This window comes from Henckelia pumila, chromosome 4 (assembly GCF_033568475.1).
Source record: "Henckelia pumila isolate YLH828 chromosome 4, ASM3356847v2, whole genome shotgun sequence".
Lineage (NCBI taxonomy): Eukaryota > Viridiplantae > Streptophyta > Magnoliopsida > Lamiales > Gesneriaceae > Henckelia > Henckelia pumila.
Window position 1 is genome coordinate 54581573 of NC_133123.1, and position 18855 is coordinate 54600427.

The window sequence follows — 18855 nt, forward strand, 5'->3', positions numbered from 1 at the left end:
CTATCGCTCAAGTTTCTGAAGGCGTGAAGAAGTGGAATCCAGGAGTCTATGCGCGCGCGCCTGAGAGTGTGAAGCGCCCGCGTGTCGCGATAATTCTGAAGTTGGAAATTTTAATCGGGAAGGAAAATTCTATATTTTATGGGCTTTTGATTGGGCTTTTGGTGCATGCTATAAAAAGGAAATTTATGTCTTAGAGAACGAGAACCGCCACAGATTTAACACTACACATCAGAGATAGGTTTTGATCGTGAGACTTTTTTGGGAGATTTCTGGAGCTTATTTGAAGAACGAAGACGAAGTTTGATAGTCCGGATACGGCGTCGACGACGGATTTGATTTCTTACTTTTATTTAATTTTGAATATGTTTGGATTAATCCTGTCCCTAATACTTACCATCCTAGCTTTCGAAATCATGAAGATTTTTCTTATGCTAACAATACTAGTAAGGGTGATAGTAAGTTTTCTTTGGAGGATGTGGTTAGTACCTTTGTGCAGGAATCAGGTAAGAGGATGGCGAGAACTGAGTCTCGCCTTGACAGCTTGGAAACGCACATGGCCAACATGGGCGCGGTGTTGCAATCCATGGAAACCAGCATAGGGCAGTTGGCGAACGTACTGAAGGATAAAAACAAAGGTCAGTTTCCGAGAAACACTGAGGTAAATCCAAAGGAGCAGTGTAATGCCATAGAGTTGAGGAGTGGAAAAAAAGCTGAAGTCCAAGCACCTGCTATTGAAGAGGAGAAAGAGAAGGAGCCTGAACCTGACCCAAAACCGATGTACAAGCCGCCACTCCCCTACCCGCAGAGGTTCAAGAAGAATGTTTTGGACGAGCAGTTCTCCAAATTCTTGGAGATTTTCAAGAAAATTCAAATTAACATCCCCTTTGCTGATGCTTTGGAAAAAATGCCAAACTATGCAAAGTTCATCAAAGAGGTGATGTCCAAGAAGAGGAGGCTGCTAGAGAACGAGGTGGTGAATTTAACAGAAGAGTGCAGTGCCGTGCTTCAACAGAATATGCCACAGAAGCTTAAGGATCCAGGGAGTTTTACTATTCCTTGCACTATTGGTTCTTCTTATTTTAATAATGCACTTTGCGATTTAGGAGCTAGCATTAATCTAATTCCTTTGTCTGTGTTCAGGAGTTTAGGACTTGGTGAGGTAAAGCCCACAATGATCGCGTTGCAGTTGGCTGATAGATCTATCACATGTCTACTTGGAATCATTGAAGATGTTCTGGTAAAAGTAGATAAATTTATTTTTCCTGCGGATTTTTTTGTGTTAGATATGGAGGAGGATGCAAATATGCCCCTGATATTGGGGAAACCTTTCTTAGCCACTACTGATGCCAAGATAGAGGTGAAGAAGGGTGCGTTATCGATAGGTGTGGAAGGCGAGAGAGTGATTTTCAACTTATTCATGAAGACATCTAGTCCCATCATCGAAGACTTATGCTCAATTGAACCGGTTATGAAGTTGGAGAACTGTAAAAGATCTGATTTTGCGGTCGATTTATCGAAGGAGAAAGCGCAAAATTTACCACCAAATAAGGCCACGAAAAAGAGAGCGAAATTTAAAAGGCGGTTCGTGGAATTTATTTGGCGCGTTAAAGAGAAAGGAAAGAATTAACACTGGTGAAAGTCGAGCCGATGACTCTAAACCAAGCGCTTTTTGGGAGGCAACCCAAAATTTTTGTTTTATTTTATTTTTATTTTCATTTTTTTAATTTTTTTAATTTATGCTTTAATTTTTATTCTTGTTCATTAGATTAATTTATGTTTTTGTTTTTGAAATTATTGTTGGGAATTATGGAGACCTGATTTTATAAATGTGTTGAATTTTTTTTTTCAGGATTTTAAAAGTTTGGGCAGACGCTTATGCGCGCTCGCTTGTGAATCCGCCACGCCCGCCGCTCCTCTATGCATACTTAAATGCGCACAATTAAGCGCTATCGCCCTCTATAACCGCGCACGAATCGAGCACTATCGCGCAACGTAAGGGCACAGACATTAAGCGCTATCGTGCATAAAGAGACCGAAAAAAATCTTGCGCTATCGCGCACTTAAGCAGCGAGTATCAAAGCGCTATCGCGCTACTTAAGGGGCCAAAAATTAATTGATTCTGACATTAAAAAGCCACTCCAGTCTGCTCGTGTCCATTCTAAATCGCACATTGTAAATCTTACACTACTCGTATCTAAACGCTATCACCATTTGTGGGATTTTGATCTTCATTACAAGGCCATCGTAAATCTGGGATTCTCAGACTTTGCTTTTGCTCCATCCACGATCGCACTGAAACAGGAGCAAAGGAAATTTGGAGGGTTTGAAAAATTTTCTTCTTGAACGGTACAAATGCTGAAATTTTCTCTATTACATTTGAGCAGTGTTAAAGTTTGTGATTTGAGGATGTTGGGTTGTTTGAATTGTGGTGGGAAGAACGTTTGATGCAGTGAATTTATATATTATTTTCTTCATGCCTACCAAGTGTTTGTTGAATTTCTTGGGTTGTATTTGAACGTTGCTGGAATTGTTTGGAGTTTAGTGCATTGCTTGAGGCATTTGATTTGAGTTGAATTATTGAGTTACAATGCCACCGAAAACCAAAGGAAAGGGTGCAATTTCTTCGTCCTCTGCTGGTTCATATGATAGACGCAAATTTTGGAATGCCACAGCAGAGGAGTATTGTTTTGATGTAATGGAGAGAGGGATGCACAAAGAAAGGGGAATGAGCTTGAGAGAATGTAATGCTCCGGCGTTAATAGAAGCTAAGAGAAGAGGTTGGGAGACATTTGTTAGGAGTCCACCAGATGCTGTTATATCATTGATTCATGAGTTTTATGCAAATTTGATGGTCAAAGACGTGAATCTGAAAGTTCTAGTTCGAGGAAAATTGGTGCCTTTTGATAAGAGTACAATTAACAGTCTCTATGAAATGCCGGATTTGGACATTTCAGATGATGAGTATGAGGTATTTAAGAATGAGACATATCCAGATAATATTGTAATTCAGACTTTGTGTCATGATGGGGCGGAATGGAAGAGGAATGCAAAGGATGAAGCTGTTACATTTCCATCCATCTTTCTTAGAAGAGAAGCGAATAATTGGCATGAGTTTGTGGCTGCCAGAATTTTGCCATCTGGGCATACATCCGATGTGACTAAGGTTAGAGCTGGTCTTGTGTACTGCATTGTCACTGGAAAATCTGTTGATGCTGGGAGGGTGATTCAGGAGTCTATTATTGCTGCAGTTAGGGGTTCCTCGACTATCAGTTTACCCCACTCGTCTTTGATTACTCAACTTTGCCGGTTAGCTGGTGTTGTGTGGGATGTTACGGAGCAGATTCTTCCAATTCGAGGTCCTATAAGAATTACTGGTGCACTGAGACGGGACAAGAAGAAGAAAGTGACCAGTACTTCTGAACAGGCGTTTGAACCACCGCAACACTCTGAGCCATTACCACACTTTGAGCCAGCACCTTCCCATTTGGAAGGACCTATGTCACTACCGAAGCATCCGGCCACAGAGTATTCTACTCGTGATGATTCTACGGCCGTGTTTTCTCAGATGAAGAAGCAGTGGAAGATGATGCGGGCACATATGACATACATGCATGACTTCACTGCTGCTCTAGCCCAGAATTATCCTCCCACTGTTGTGCCTTATCCACCTCCTCCGCAGTGGTCTCCTAATGATATTGATGATGGTGCACCTTCTTTCCATGGAGATGGAGATGATGATGTTGGGTACTAATGCTCGGTGTCGATGGTATGAGTCCCTTGTTCTTTTTATTGATTTTTAATCATTAGGAACAATGATTACATTAAGTTTGGGGGGATGAATTAGTGTTTGATATTGTTTTGTGGTTGATAGTTGATTAGTTAAGTTTTATTGTGTGCTTCATAGATAAATTTTTTTGTTGAAGTTAGTTGTTATTTTAGTTGAGTTGAGTTGAAAAGAAGTCTAGAAAGAAATGGATGCATGGTCAATGATGATAAATTTTTGTTTTGTGCTATAGTTGAAATCCATGACTGTCTACCTATCTGACAAATATTTTTTGAAAAAATGGAACCAAATGAATGAACAATTTTCTATATACTCTGTGATTAATACTTGAATCTGATTTTTGAGACATACACACATAGATATGATTGAGGCATTGTTTGAATTTTTGGGCCTGATTTTTATTGAAAAATTTTATCCTTAGTTGCCTATTTGATCCTACACTTATATTAGTACTTTGAGGTATATGATCTAAAATTTGTTGTGAAAATCATCTTTAACTGCTGATGATTATATTTTCTGCACTGATTGAATTTGTATTATTTAATTGTGAATTGATACTTGTCTAGAACTAGTTCGGACACTCTTCGAGGGAAAATACGGGCAAAATTGAGATTAGGATTGATTTAGGCGATTTTTATGAATTCGTTTGAGCCTTTCAAGCTACCTATCTATTAATATGTATATCTAGTACCTTGTTTGAGCTTTATTGAAAATTGAATGGCATGCGTGTAAACGTGTGATTAAACCCCCATTCGTCATTATTTCAAGGTCCTACATTGACTACCTGGATAGCCTGTAGCGACCCAGCCCGGATCCACTACCTAATCAGAGTTTAGGAGCATAATTAAACATGAATTAAATAAATCACTGCGGAAGACTTAAATTAAAATAAACCGGCAGAATACAACCGGATAAATAAATTCGATTATATAACCCAATCGAAATAAAAAACCCTAAAGGAAAAACCTACAGCTAAATTCTGCTGTCTTCACTGGTCACTGGCTACTCCAAGCTCCTGGTGCCCAACCATGCACCTATAACTGCCCCGTCGAATGGGGTGTCTAGACATACAGAAACACTGGACGTGAGCTCTAATCTCAATACGAAAGCAATGATATATATAATATATGCAACACATAAATGACTTTAAAATCAGGGTTAAATCACTTTCTCTGGGCGCCTGGAATACACAGTACCGGGCTAGAGAGCGACTCCGCGTGGTACTCATATATTCCCAAGACACGAATCCTCAGGAAGAATCGCCTCGACTGATGGAAACTGTCATAACTCACATCGTACTCGATGCAGTGTCCGTAAAAACATATGCATGTGCTAAAGCCGTAAAACATGGTAAACACATAGCACATACTCATGCAACACATATAATATATATCATGCTGGCCATATCAGTCAGTACTTACGTACCTCACTACAGGCAAATCCTAGCAGTCCCACTCTAGGTTCCAAGCCTATCAACAACTCTACAATGCAAATATCCATGCATCATTCATTAAGCTCTAAAAGCCTTAACTAAGCTATTGCATACTCCTAAATAATTTAAGGAGACCAAAGCTATACCTGCGTCCGTTGTCAGCCCACTGATGGCGACTATCCCGAAACTAGGGCACACCCCTGCTGCAGCTCCACAGCTTTGAGCACTGCTCCGCTACACGAGCACTGCCCCGCTACTATGTCAGACACTGTCTGACTATACTAAAGTATATTTCCTACTCCAACTCTAAAATAAGAGTACCCAAAGCCCAAAATAGAGCTACTAGGGCGAAGGATAGGAATTCGGAATTGGAAAGAAATGAGGAGCTCGGACCCTATATTTATAGACGTCGATCGGAAGCTCCGTTCCTCGATCGGACGTTCCGTTCCGGCAGATCGGAAGCTCCGTTCCCCGATCGGACGCTCCGTTTGCTACGTGTCAATTCGGTCCACATGCAACCACACACCTGTCACCGACAGCCATCGGAAGCTCCGTTCTTGATCGGACGTTCCGATCGTCGATCGAATGCTCCGATCCTGGATCGTTGCTTCCGATCCCACACGAGTCTTGGAACCTTCTAAACCAATTTTGAGTGTCCTGGATCCATTTCTGGGCTCCGTTAATCCTCCTGGACTTTCTTAATCATGTTTTAATTAACCCAAACATGATTACATGATTAATTACTCATTAATCGTTAATCATGGATACGGGTCACTACATAGCCTATAAACTAATTCCTACCTTTAAGGGAGTAATTTGAATGCTAAATTTTTATATGCTCCTAGTTGATATTTTTGTGAAAATGGAATGGTGTGGTGGTGAATTGAAAAGAAAAAATGAAAAAAGTAGTAGGAAAGAAGAAAAAAATGTGGTAGAAATTGTTGAGAAGAGTTGTGAAAGAATTTGTGAAGTGAAAAAGTTGAGAAAAAATTAATGAAGTGAATTGAAGAGAAAAAGTGTGAAATTGTGAATGAAAAAGGAGTCGTAATTAGAGCATAAATATGAATTACTCCTTAATTTGAATTCTTATTCTTCGCTTGTAGCCATGAGCCAGGCCTTACATTATAAGTCAATTAAGTCCTATTGACTGAGTCTCAGTTGCCCAATATACTAGTGGAAAATAGTTGCGAGAATTTAGCTTATGGACTGTTGATTGATGCTTTTAATGATTATGAATTTTGATCCAAACACGCACACACGCTTATTCTTTGAATTTACCTAATTGTGAGTGTTTTTTGATTTATATCCTATATTTGATCCTTGCTACCTTGAAAAGTCCTCATGATCTATGAATGTTTGAATTGAACTTGGATAAGGGTGTTTCGAACGTGAGTTGCGGAGATTGTAAGTTTACGCGGTTATTTTGTTCTGGCTGAAACATTCAAGTGTTAGTAGGTATGACATGATTGGATTTGAATTTTTTTTTGAAATCATTGATGAGGCCGTTGCTCCATACTATTTCTTGAATATTCTTATTGGTTTGATAGAATGAGTTTTTGGAATTTAATTGTTTTGCTCGGTACTAGCAAAAGTCTAAGTTTGGTGGTATTTGATAAGTGTATTTTATACACTTAATTTATATATGATTTTAATTATTAATTGTTGGTTTTGGGTAGATTTATGTTGGTGTTTTATTGTTTTTGTGTTTGTAAGGAATTATGGAAATTATTTGGAGAAGAGAGGAAAAATGAGAAAAAGAAGAAAAAGAAGAAAGAATAAAAGAAAGAAGAAAAGAAACGATCAGAAAAGAAGAAGGAATAGTATTGGGCTTTTTCAATTTGGGCTTATTGGTCAGCACTTGATTGAGCGCTAAAAAGAGAAGTGAGAAGCGCTATCGCTCAAGTTTCTGAAGGCGTGTCTATGCGCGCGCGCCTAAGAGTGTGAAGCACCCGCGTGTCGCGATAATTCTGAAGTTGGAAATTTTAATCGGGAAGGAAAATTCTATATTTTATGGGCTTTTGATTAGGCTTTTGGTGCATGCTATAGAAAGGAAATTTATGTCTGAGAGAACGAGAGCCGCCACAGATTTAACACTACACATCAGAGATAGGTTTTGATTGGAGACTTTTCTGGGAGATTTCTGGAGCTTATTTGAAGAACGAAGACGGAGTTTGATAGTTCGGACATGGCGTCGACGACGGATTTGATTTCTTACTGTTATTTAATTCTGAATATTTTTGGATTTTTGAACATGTTTTATTTTATTCAAAATTTTATTATGAACTAAATTTTTAGAGTCTAGAGGTCGGATGGAACCTAGTGTAGACACTTTCATGAATTCTTGATTTTATTGGATTGAGTTTCTTCTAGATTAATTGTTTTTTTCTTAAATTGATTGTTTTTTCAATTATCTGATCAATAATTGATTTGTAATTTTTATTTGAAATCTGGCACTCGGGAGAGGAGATTTTGAATAGGACAAATAGAAAATACACTGTTAATTATTTATATCGCTCGGGAGAGTGTATAACTTTAACAGAGCTTTTAAAGAGAACATAGTTTTGAATTGATCACTGCAAGTAGATTCTTAATAGGGATATTGAAAGAGTGGGTGCCCGGTGAGCCAACTTGTGGCTAAGGGCTTTTATGACTCTATGTATAAACAATATTTTGTTTAATATAATTTACACTTTTATAATGGCGTTTACTTTATCTTTTATCATATTATTATGTTGTGACATACTATAAGATGTTTAGATGAAGACCTTGAATATACTATAGTGTATGTAAGATGTGGTGGCACATGGGGATGGCTATCATGAAACACATCTTATAGTCACTGTATATTCTAAACAGTTCCTAGTCGATTGAGCCATCCGTTAATAAGGATAAGGATCGCTCGAGATTGAGACTAGCATTTGCGATGCCGAGTACCACGTTTCATTGGTATGGAACATAGAGATGTTCAAACCATGCAAATGGATATTCATACGATGAATGATCGAACTACCCTATCCGGACTTTCCAAGTGGTTATCACTTATCGAGTGGATAAAGTCCGCGGTTTTGGTTGTACACCATTAGTCCTTACTACTTGAAACATCATTGAGACTCTATATGCTAGTACTGTACTTTGACTCGTTTACCGACTCTATTGGGGTCATCAGGTGTCGGGATTGGGTACAGTTATGACACATATAGGAGTCGATGCTTTGTTGTCAAGGATTCACCACATACTTGCTCGTGTGGATATCCTATGAAATCTGAGGAGATATTAGTGTGACGAATCTCTGGCCAGAGTACATGATGTGTTTTAAGAAATGGTTTCTTAGTAGCACATGCGATGTCACTATTTGATCTTCAAGATGCATTGCATAGTTATCGAATCTCGAACGACTCTCGATTTACCAATGGTTGTTGATTCGATCGGGATATATGGATGAAGGGACCGTACTGTACGCTAACCAAAATCTATTGGTTCTTGCAGGCACTATCAGTGATACCTAGGGAATCATGGGGCGATGTTGTTAGGCGCTCTTACCATGATTCGATGGGCAAGTCTGAAATTGTTGTTCCGAGTCACAAGGAGTTGTGAGCCCACGTCTAGCTGTATCCCTAAACCATTGAGGGTCACACAAGTAATGGATTTTTAATCCCCGTTGAGATAATTAAATTTAAAGAGTTAAATTTAGTGAATAAAGAAGTGGGACTTCTTATATAAGAGTAGAGGGAGTAAGATTTCCTAAAATGACATAGTGATGGACATTTTTGGAAACCACTGAATTCGGATTCAGAAAATTTATCTTAACTTTAAAAGATGCAGAAATAGTTTCTGTGCACATTGGTGAAATTGGTTTATCAATATGAGTCACGATGAATTTTATATTAATTTCTGAACATGCGGGCTTTGCTTGTCAGGCTTGAACTTATGACTAATGGGCCCTAAGCTGTTAGCAGCCCACATTATAAATAAGTTATTGCAGTACAGAAATTAAATAACAGAGGCATAATTTTCGAAAAACACTAGGGTTTTCTCTCTAGTGGCCGCCGCCCATCTCATCTCTCTGTCGAAAATTCCAACCTGTGAATTTTGAATTTGCAGTCTGGTTTAACAGATCAAATTCGTTAATTCTCTTCGTAGAAACTTCTGATAGTTTTCTAGTGCAATCTATCAGAGGGATTAAACTTCTGTTCGTGGACCTGATTGAAGAATTGTTCGTCCATCAGTTCCTGGGATATACAACAAGAGCAGAGTAATTTGTTGGTGTCCATAATCTCGTTTCGAGATTTCAAGGTAAAAATTGAATTGTTATTTAATTTTTACACGCACAATTTAATCGTAAAGTTTTGATACCCATGATATGGAATCGTTCCATATAAAATTTTAAAACTTCCGCTGCACCGGGTATCAATTCTGATTGATCTGAACACCGTTTTCCAAGAGTGGTATCAGAGCCAGGTTTCTCAGATCAAGCGATTAAATTAATCGATTGTACAAAAATTTTTAAGCCTCGGTTTTTGAAACAAAATAAATTTTTTAAAATAAAAATTTTTTTTGACGGGCAAAACACGGGCAGCGATCGTCGCTGCCCAAGGGGCAGCGACGGGCTGCCCTCGGGCTGCTCGTGATCGGCCCGGGCGGCCCGGGAAAATTAATTTTTATTTTTTAATTAAAATTTTAATATGTTAAAATTCTATTTTTGGTCCGATCGAAAATTGTTTTTGATTGGTCCACGAGGCGTCGGATCGAATTGTTCGAGTCCGAAAATTTTAAAATTGATTTTTGGATAAATTTGAATTTTTGGAAAATTTATAGATTTTATCCGTTAAATCAGATTTTATGAAATTAATTATTTTTGGTACAATTGATGATAAGATATGATCTTATGGAAATATTGAGTAAAATATGATTTTATGTATAAAATTGGATTTTATATGTAAAATATGATTTTATTTGATAAAAAGATAAAATATGATTTTGTATGTAAAATAAGATTTTATATATGGAATATGATTTTATCCTTTTTTAATTTAATTTCCATTGCATGTTATCCAATAAATTAATTTTGAATTAAATATTATTGGATAAGGATGATCGATTGCCATGACCAATTTTGTAGGTGTATGTTAGGGAATTTACATTTGTTTTTATTGTTGTTGGATTTATTAATGGGCCTGGTTTATGGCCCAATATGAATTGTCATATGTAATAAAAGTGGGCCTGGTTTATGGCCCGTTCCCACCCCTTAAAATGTATCCCCTACTTGTCATAGTTATTTATTGTAAATACATTAGACTTAGTGGGAGATGAAGATTTGAAGACGGAGGTGGGCCGAGCAGACAATAAAGACTGAAGAAATGTAAATTGGAAGCACAATGTAATAGGATTGCATTGCATACTTGCATATCACCTAGGATTGGACTTAGACTCGTGATTGACAACCACGGGTCGATTAGTAATGGAATCGATCATCCTAAAATATAATATATGATATTATCGTTGTATGCATGTTTAGACTAAATTGTATGAATCCCGCAAGCATACAAATTTTAAATGATGAGACAAATTTTCAAAATTAAAATCCCTCATTTTAAATATGATTTAAAATTGATATCAAGATAAATTAAGGAAATTAAAATATTGTTTAAATGTTCCTACCTTCCATCAACGATCAATGTATGAGATGCTACCCGCGGATACGGTCCGGCTCGTATTATTGGGGGGGCCCGTTCGTCGGAAAGCTGTACATTGGATCGACACATGTTGTAAGTTGGGTGGAACTCCCATGTGATCGGCTCATATTATTGGGGGATCCACATGGCGACCGTCCATCACAACTTAATATTGATGGGTCATCTTGACATGTCACAATAAACGGCGTCATATTATTGGGCCCTTATTGGACATGAGGTAAAAACGTGGAGGTTGCTTTGGAAGCAATTGGGCTCTACCTTTTGAAAATTATGGTTGGCTGATATTATTCGGGACCATAGTTTGTCAATTGGACTCCATGTTCCCACTAAGGAAAACAGTTTCCCGTTTTCACTAGAGGGTAGTGAAATCGTTAAAATAGTGGGAGTTAGATTCATAAAATAAATTTCGCCTATTTTATGTCTTAGTAAATTAATTAAACAATCACTGATTATTGTCTGTTTCTTTTCAGTATTTCATTAAGATGAATTCGCGCAATCCACTATTCTCTATTCTCGAACAAAATAAACTGACTGGCGCAAACTATACGGAATGGTTCCGTAAGTTGAAGATTGTCTTGATCTCGGAGAAGATGCTCTACGTGTTAGAAAAATCTCCTCCGAAGGAAGCACCAGCTGATATAAGTCCGGAAGAGTTGGCCAAACTTGATATATGGTGGGACCATGATATAAAGGCCAAATGCTATATGCAAGCTTCGATGTCTGATGAACTCCAGAGGCGATTTGAGGATACCGTGAATGCTGTTGACATTCACGTACAACTCAAGGAACTTTTTGGGGCTCAATCGAGAGCTGAAAGGTTCGCTACTGTAAAAGAGTTAATGACGTGTCGCATGCGTGAAGGGACTTCGGTCCGTGATCATGGGGTATGAGTGATTTGGCTCATTCAGAAGTTGGTAACGCTTGATTTGGTATTGGAGCATGAACTCAATGTGGACTTATTACTTCTTTCTCTTCCTTCATCGTTTGACGGTTTTGTGGTGAATTTCAATATGAACAAGATAGAGGCCTCCCTTGAAGAGATGGTCAATATGCTTGTAACATATGAAGCCACTTTAAAAAAGGATAAACCAGTTCTCTTGGTGGGCTCCTCTTCTTCTGCTAAGAAGGGGCCAAGTACAAAGGGTAAGAAACGTTCTGCCCCATCCAAGAAAACCGGACCCGAGAAGAAGAACAAGACAAAGGCTTCAAACATGGAAAAGTCCAAGGATGTTTGCCATCACTGCAAGAAACCCGGTCATTGGAAACGTAACTGCAAGGAATATCTAGAGCAGTTGCGAACTGCGAAGGGTATGTTTTATATTGAAATAAATGTTTCACTTAATACTACTTTTTGGGTATTGGATACCGGATGTGGATCTCACATTTGCAATGATTTGCAGGTGATGACTAGAAGTCGCAAGCTTAGAATGGGTGAGACCCAGCTGAGGCTCGGAAATGGTTCTAGAGTTGAAGCCAAAGCTGTGGGAGACGTTTATTTAATTTTGCAGAACGATTTTAAGTTACTTTTGAGAGATGTTTTATTTGTTCCAAACTTGATTAAAAACATTATTTCTGTTTCTATACTTGATAGAGATGGTTTTTCTTGCAATTTTGTGAATGGGATTTGCAATATTTACAAGAATGAATGTTTGATTGGAAATGGACAACTTGAAAACGATCTATATAACTTAAAATTAAAAGACGTTCCAATAAATTATGTTGATAAACCGGTAACAACAAACAAAAGGAAAATCGATAGTCAAAACCCGGCAAACCTTTGGCATGCTAGGCTAGGTCATATTTCCTCAAGGAGGATGAACAAGCTAGTGGGAGAGGGCATGTTTGATATGTCTGATATTAACTCTCTACCTACTTGTGAATCCTGCCTGAAAGGAAAAATGACTAAATCTCCATTCAAGGGGAAACCTGAGCGTAGTCAAAATCTGTTGGATTTGATCCATACAGATGTTTGTGGTCCATTTAGAATTGGTACTCAATTTGGCCACACCTACTTCATTACCTTTACTGATGATTATTCAAGGTATGGGTATTTATATTTAATGAAATATAAGTCTGAAGCATTTGAAAAGTTCAAAAAATTCAAGGCTGAAGTAGAAAACAAGTTAGGTAAAAGTATTAAAGCACTTCGATCGGATCGAGGTGGAGAATACTTAAGTACCGAGTTTTTGGACTATCTGAAAGAGAATGGGATTCTCTCTCAGTAGACTCCTCCTATGACACCTCAGCTGAATGGTGTATCGGAGAGTCGTAATCGAACTTTGTTGGACATGGTTCGATCCATGATTAGCTTCACTGAGCTTCCACCTTCGTTTTGGGGCTACGCGCTTGAAACGGCGGTATTGTTGTTGAACAACGTCCACACCAAAGCAGTGGATAAAATGTTGGAAAACTGGCGAGTTCCCAGACCAATTACGATTGATACCCGGTGCAGCGGAAGTTTAAAATTTTTCTCATGGAACGATTCCATGGTGTGGGTATCAACCATACAACGATTGAATTATTGTGTGTGTAAAATTTAAATAACAATTAAATAAATTTTACCTCAAATCTCGCAACGAGATTAATGGACACCAACAGAACAATTCTGCTCTTGTTGTCTCTTCCTGGAACCGATGAACGCCTTCAATCAGGTCCACGAACAGAGGTTTAATCCCTCTGATAGATTGCACTAGAAAATCTATCAGAAGTTTTCTGCGAAGAGAATACACGAATTTGATTCGTTATTCCTTACTGCGATTCAAAATCACAGACCGGAATTTTCTCGGGCAGAGGGAGGGAGGGGCGGCCGAAAACGTTTTTGAGAGGGGCTAGGGTTTCGAAAATCCTGTCTCAAAAATTATGACCTGTTGTGTGTAATTTCTGTACTGAAATAACTTATTTATAATGCAGGCCACTAACACCTTAGGGCCCATTAGTCATAAGCTGGGGCCCGACAAGCAAAGCCCACTCGTTCAGAAATTAATATAAAATTCATCGTGACTCCGATTGATGAAACGATTTCACCAATGTGCACAGAAACCATTTCTGCACGTTTTAAAGTCAAAATAAATTTTCCTGAATCCGAATTCAGTGGTTTCCAAAAATGTCCATCCCTATGTCATTTTAGGAAATCCTACTCCCTTACTCTTATTTAAGAAGTCCAACTCCTTAGTTCATTAAATTTAACTCTTTAAATTTAACTATCTCAACGGGGATTAAAACTCCATTACACTGTGTGACCCTCAATGGTTCAGGGATACAGCTAGCCGTGGGCTCACAACTCCTTGTGACTCGGAACAACACTTTCCGACTTGCCCAACGAATCATGGTAAAGCGCCTAGCAACATCGCCCCATGATTCCCTAGGTATCACTGATAGTGCCTACAAGAACCAATAGATTTTGGTTAACGTACAGTACGGTCCCTTCATCCAAATATCCCGATCGAATCAACAACCATTGGTATATCGAGAGTCGCTCAAGATTCGATAACTATGCAATGCATCTTGAAGATCAAATTAGTGACATCGCATGTGCTACTAAGAAACCATTTCTTAAATCACATCAAGTACTCTGGCCAGAGATTTGTCACACTAATATCTCCTCAGATCGCATAGGATATCCACACTCGCAAGTATGTGGTGAATCCTTGACAACAATGCATTGACTCCTATATGTGTCGTAACTGTACCCAATCTCGACACCTGATGACCCCCTCAGAGTCGGTAAACGAGTCAAAGCACAGTACTAGCATATAGAGTCTCCATGATGTTTCAAGTCGTAAGGACTAATGGTGTACAACCAAAACCGCGGACTTTATCCACTCGATAAGTGATAACCACTTGGAAAGTCCGGATAGGGTAGTTCGACTATTCATCCTATGAATATCCATTTGCATGCTTCGAACATCTCCATGTTCCCTACCAATGAAACGTGGTACTCCGCATCGCAAATGCTAGTCTCAAACTCGAGCGATCCTTATCCTTATTATCGGACGGCTCAATCGACTAGGAACGGTTTTAGAATATACAGTGACTATAAGATGTATTTCATGATAGACATCTCCATGTTCTACCACATCTTACATACACTATAGTATATTCAAGGTCTTTATCAAAACAACAATAGTATATATAACAATATGAAGTAATATAAAGTCATTGCCATAAAAGTGTAAATAATATTAAACAAAAGATTGTTTATACAAAGAGTCAACAAAGCCCATAGCCACACAGTTGGCTCACTGGGCACCCACTCTTACATAAAACACCATACGAGTTATGGAATGACAAAGCTCCTAAGTATTCGTACTTGAGGATTTGGGGATGTCCTGCTTACGTGAAGCAGACAGTGGGAGATAAGTTGGATAGTCGATCCACCTTATGTTATTTTGTAGGGTATCCGAAGAATTCAATCGAATATTATTTCTATCATCCTACTGAAACAAAAGTGTTTGTTTCAAGGAATGCCACCTTCTTGGAGAAGGATTTCTTATTGGATAAGAAAGGCGAGATGATGGAACTCGAAGAAATTCGAGAAGAACCCAAGATACAAAATAATGATCCTACACCTCAGGAACCATTGATGGACACGCCTATACCTAGAAGATCCGAGAGGACTTCTAGACCTCCTATTCGATATGGTCTTCTTCTTGAAGGGGATCAAGATGAACCCGATGTTGGATGTGATCCAAGAAACTTCAAGGAAGCAATTTCTAATGCGGATTCAAATTTATGGCTTGAAACTATGCAGTCGGAAATAGATTCGATGCATACAAACCAAGTTTGGTCTTTAGTAGATCCTCCGGATGGAATTGTTCCAATAGGGTGTAAATGGATCTACAAGAGAAAGCTTGGGCCTGATGGTAAGGTATTGACCTACAAGGCACGATTGGTGGCGAAAGGTTATACTCAAAGACAAGGAGTTGACTATGATGAAACCTTTTCACAAGTTGCAATGTTCAAGTCCATAAGAATCCTTATTGCCATAGCTGCTTGGTATGACTATGAGATATGGCAAATGGATGTAAAGACTGCATTTCTTAATGGAAACATTAAGGAAGAGATCTATATGACGCAGCCTGAGGGATACACATCCATGGGAAGCGAGCATAAGGTATGCAAGCTTCAGAGATCGATCTATGGTCTCAAACAAGCATCAAGAAGTTGGAACCAGAAATTTGATGAAACAATAAAGGATTTTGGTTTCATCAAGAACCCGGAGGAACCGTGCGTGTACAAGAAAGTAGTTAAGGATGCTGTGACATTTTTAGTACTTTATGTTGATGACATCCTACTCATTGGAAATGACGTAGGGATGTTGCAGTCAACAAAGATATGGTTAACAGGTAGATTCTCGATGAAGGATTTAGGTGAGGCATCCTATATTCTAGGAATTCAGATCTATAGAGATAGATCTAAGAGAATGATACGACTCACTCAATCAACTTACATCGAAACCATATTGAAAAGGTTTTCAATGGATGGGTCCAAGAGAGGACATCTACCTATGTGTCATGGAGTTTCTCTATCCAAGTCCATGTGTCCCAAGACTGATGAAGAGATAGAGAAAATGACACATGTACCATATGCGTCAGCCATAGGTAGTATCATGTATGGGATGATATCTACCAGATCGAATGTAGCATTTGCTCTGAGTGTCACGAGAAGATATCAAGCCAATCCCGGTCAAATACATTGGAAAGCCGTGAAGGACATTCTTAAGTACTTACGAAGGACTAAGAATATGTTCATGGTATATGGAGGAAGAGAATTGAAATTGGAAGGCTATACCGACTCTAGCTTCCAAAGTGACGTGGATGACTCGAAGTCAACCTCTGGATTTGTGTTCATGCTCAATGGCGGTGCTGTCTCTTGGAAGAGTTCCAAGCAGGACACCACAACGGATTCCACCACTGAGGCAGAATACATTGCGGCATCAGCTGCTGCTAAAGAGGCCGTTTGGATGAGGAATTTTGTCCAAGAGTTGGGCGTTATTCCTGAATTTGTTGGTCCAGTCCCGGTGTACTGTGACAACACGGGTGCCGTTGCTCAGGCAAAAGGAACCAAGGTCTCATCAAAGATCCAAACACGTACTGAGAAAATACCACATCATCCGGGAGATCGTGGAAAGAGGAGACATCACTGTCGAGAGAGTGGCCTCTGAAGACAATATCGCTGATCCACTTACTAAGCCCTTGTCAAGACCATTATTTGACAAATATCGCGAAGCAATGTGACTACGTAGTATGACTAGTTGGCTTTAGGGCAAGTGGGAGATTGAAAGAGTGGGTGCCCGGTGAGCCAACTTGTGGCTAAGGGCTTTTATGACTCTATGTATAAACAATCTTTTGTTTAATATAATTTACACTTTTATAATGGCGTTTACTTTATCTTTTATCATATTATTATGTTGTGACATACTATAAGAGGTTTAGATGAAGACCTTGAATATACTATAGTGTATGTAAGATGTGGTGGCACATGGGGATGGCTATCATGAAACACATCTTATAGTCACTGTATATTCTAAACAGTTCCTAGTCGATTGAGCCGTCCGTTAATAAGGATAAGGATCGCTCGAGATTGAGACTAGAATTTGCGATGCCGAGTACCACGTTTCATTGGTATGGAACATAGAGATGTTCAAAGCATGCAAATGAATATTCATACGATGAATGATCGAACTACCCTATCCGGACTTTCCAAGTGGTTATCACTTATCGAGTGGATAAAGTCCGCGGTTTTGGTTGTACACCATTAGTCCTTACTACTTGAAACATCATTGAGACTCTATATGCTAGTACTGTACTTTGACTCGTTTACCGACTCTATTGGGGTCATCAGGTGTCGGGATTGGGTACAGTTACGACACATATAGGAGTCGATGCTTTGTTGTCAAGGATTCACCACATACTTGCTAGTGTGGATATCCTATGCAATCTGAGGAGATATTAGTGTGACGAATCTCTGGCCAGAGTACATGATGTGTTTTAAGAAATGGTTTCTTAGTAGCACATGCGATGTCACTATTTGATCTTCAAGATGCATTGCATAGTTATCGAATCTCGAACGACTCTCGATTTACCAATGGTTGTTGATTCGATCGGGATATATGGATGAAGGGACCGTACTGTACGCTAACCAAAATCTATTGGTTCTTGCAGGCACTATCAGTGATACCTAGGGAATCATGGGGCGATGTTGCTAGGAGCTCTTACCATGATTCGATGGGCAAGTCGGAAATTGTTGTTCCGAGTCACAAGGAGTTGTGAGCCCATGGCTAGCTGTATCCCTGAACCATTGAGGGTCACATAAGTAATGGATTTTTAATCCCTGTTGAGATAATTAAATTTAAAGAGTTAAATTTAGTGAATAAAGAAGTGGGACTTCTTATATAAGAGTAGAGGGAGTAAGATTTCCTAAAATGACATAGTGATGGACATTTTTGGAAACCACTGAATTCGGATTCAGAAAATTTATCTTGACTTTAAAAGATGCAGAAATGGTTTCTGTGCACATTGGTGAAATTGGTTTATCAATCTGAGTCACGACAAATTTTATATTAATTTCTGAACATGCGGGCTTTGCTTGTTAGGCTTGAACTTATGACTAATGGGCCCTAAGCTGTTAGCAGCCCACATTATAAATAAGTTATTGCAGTACAGAAATTAAATAACAGAGGCATAATTTTCGAAAAACACTATGGTTTTCTCTCTAGTGGCCGCCGCCTCTCTCCTCTCTCTGTCGAAATTTCCAGCTTGTGAATTTTGAATTTGCAGTCTGGTTTAACGGATCAAATTCGTTAATTCTCTTCGTAGAAACTTCTGATAGATTTTCTAGTGCAATCTATCAGAGGGATTAAACTTCTGTTCGTGGAACTGATTGAAGAATTGTTCGTCCATCAGTTCCTGGGATATACAACAAGAGCAGAGTAATCTGTTGGTGTC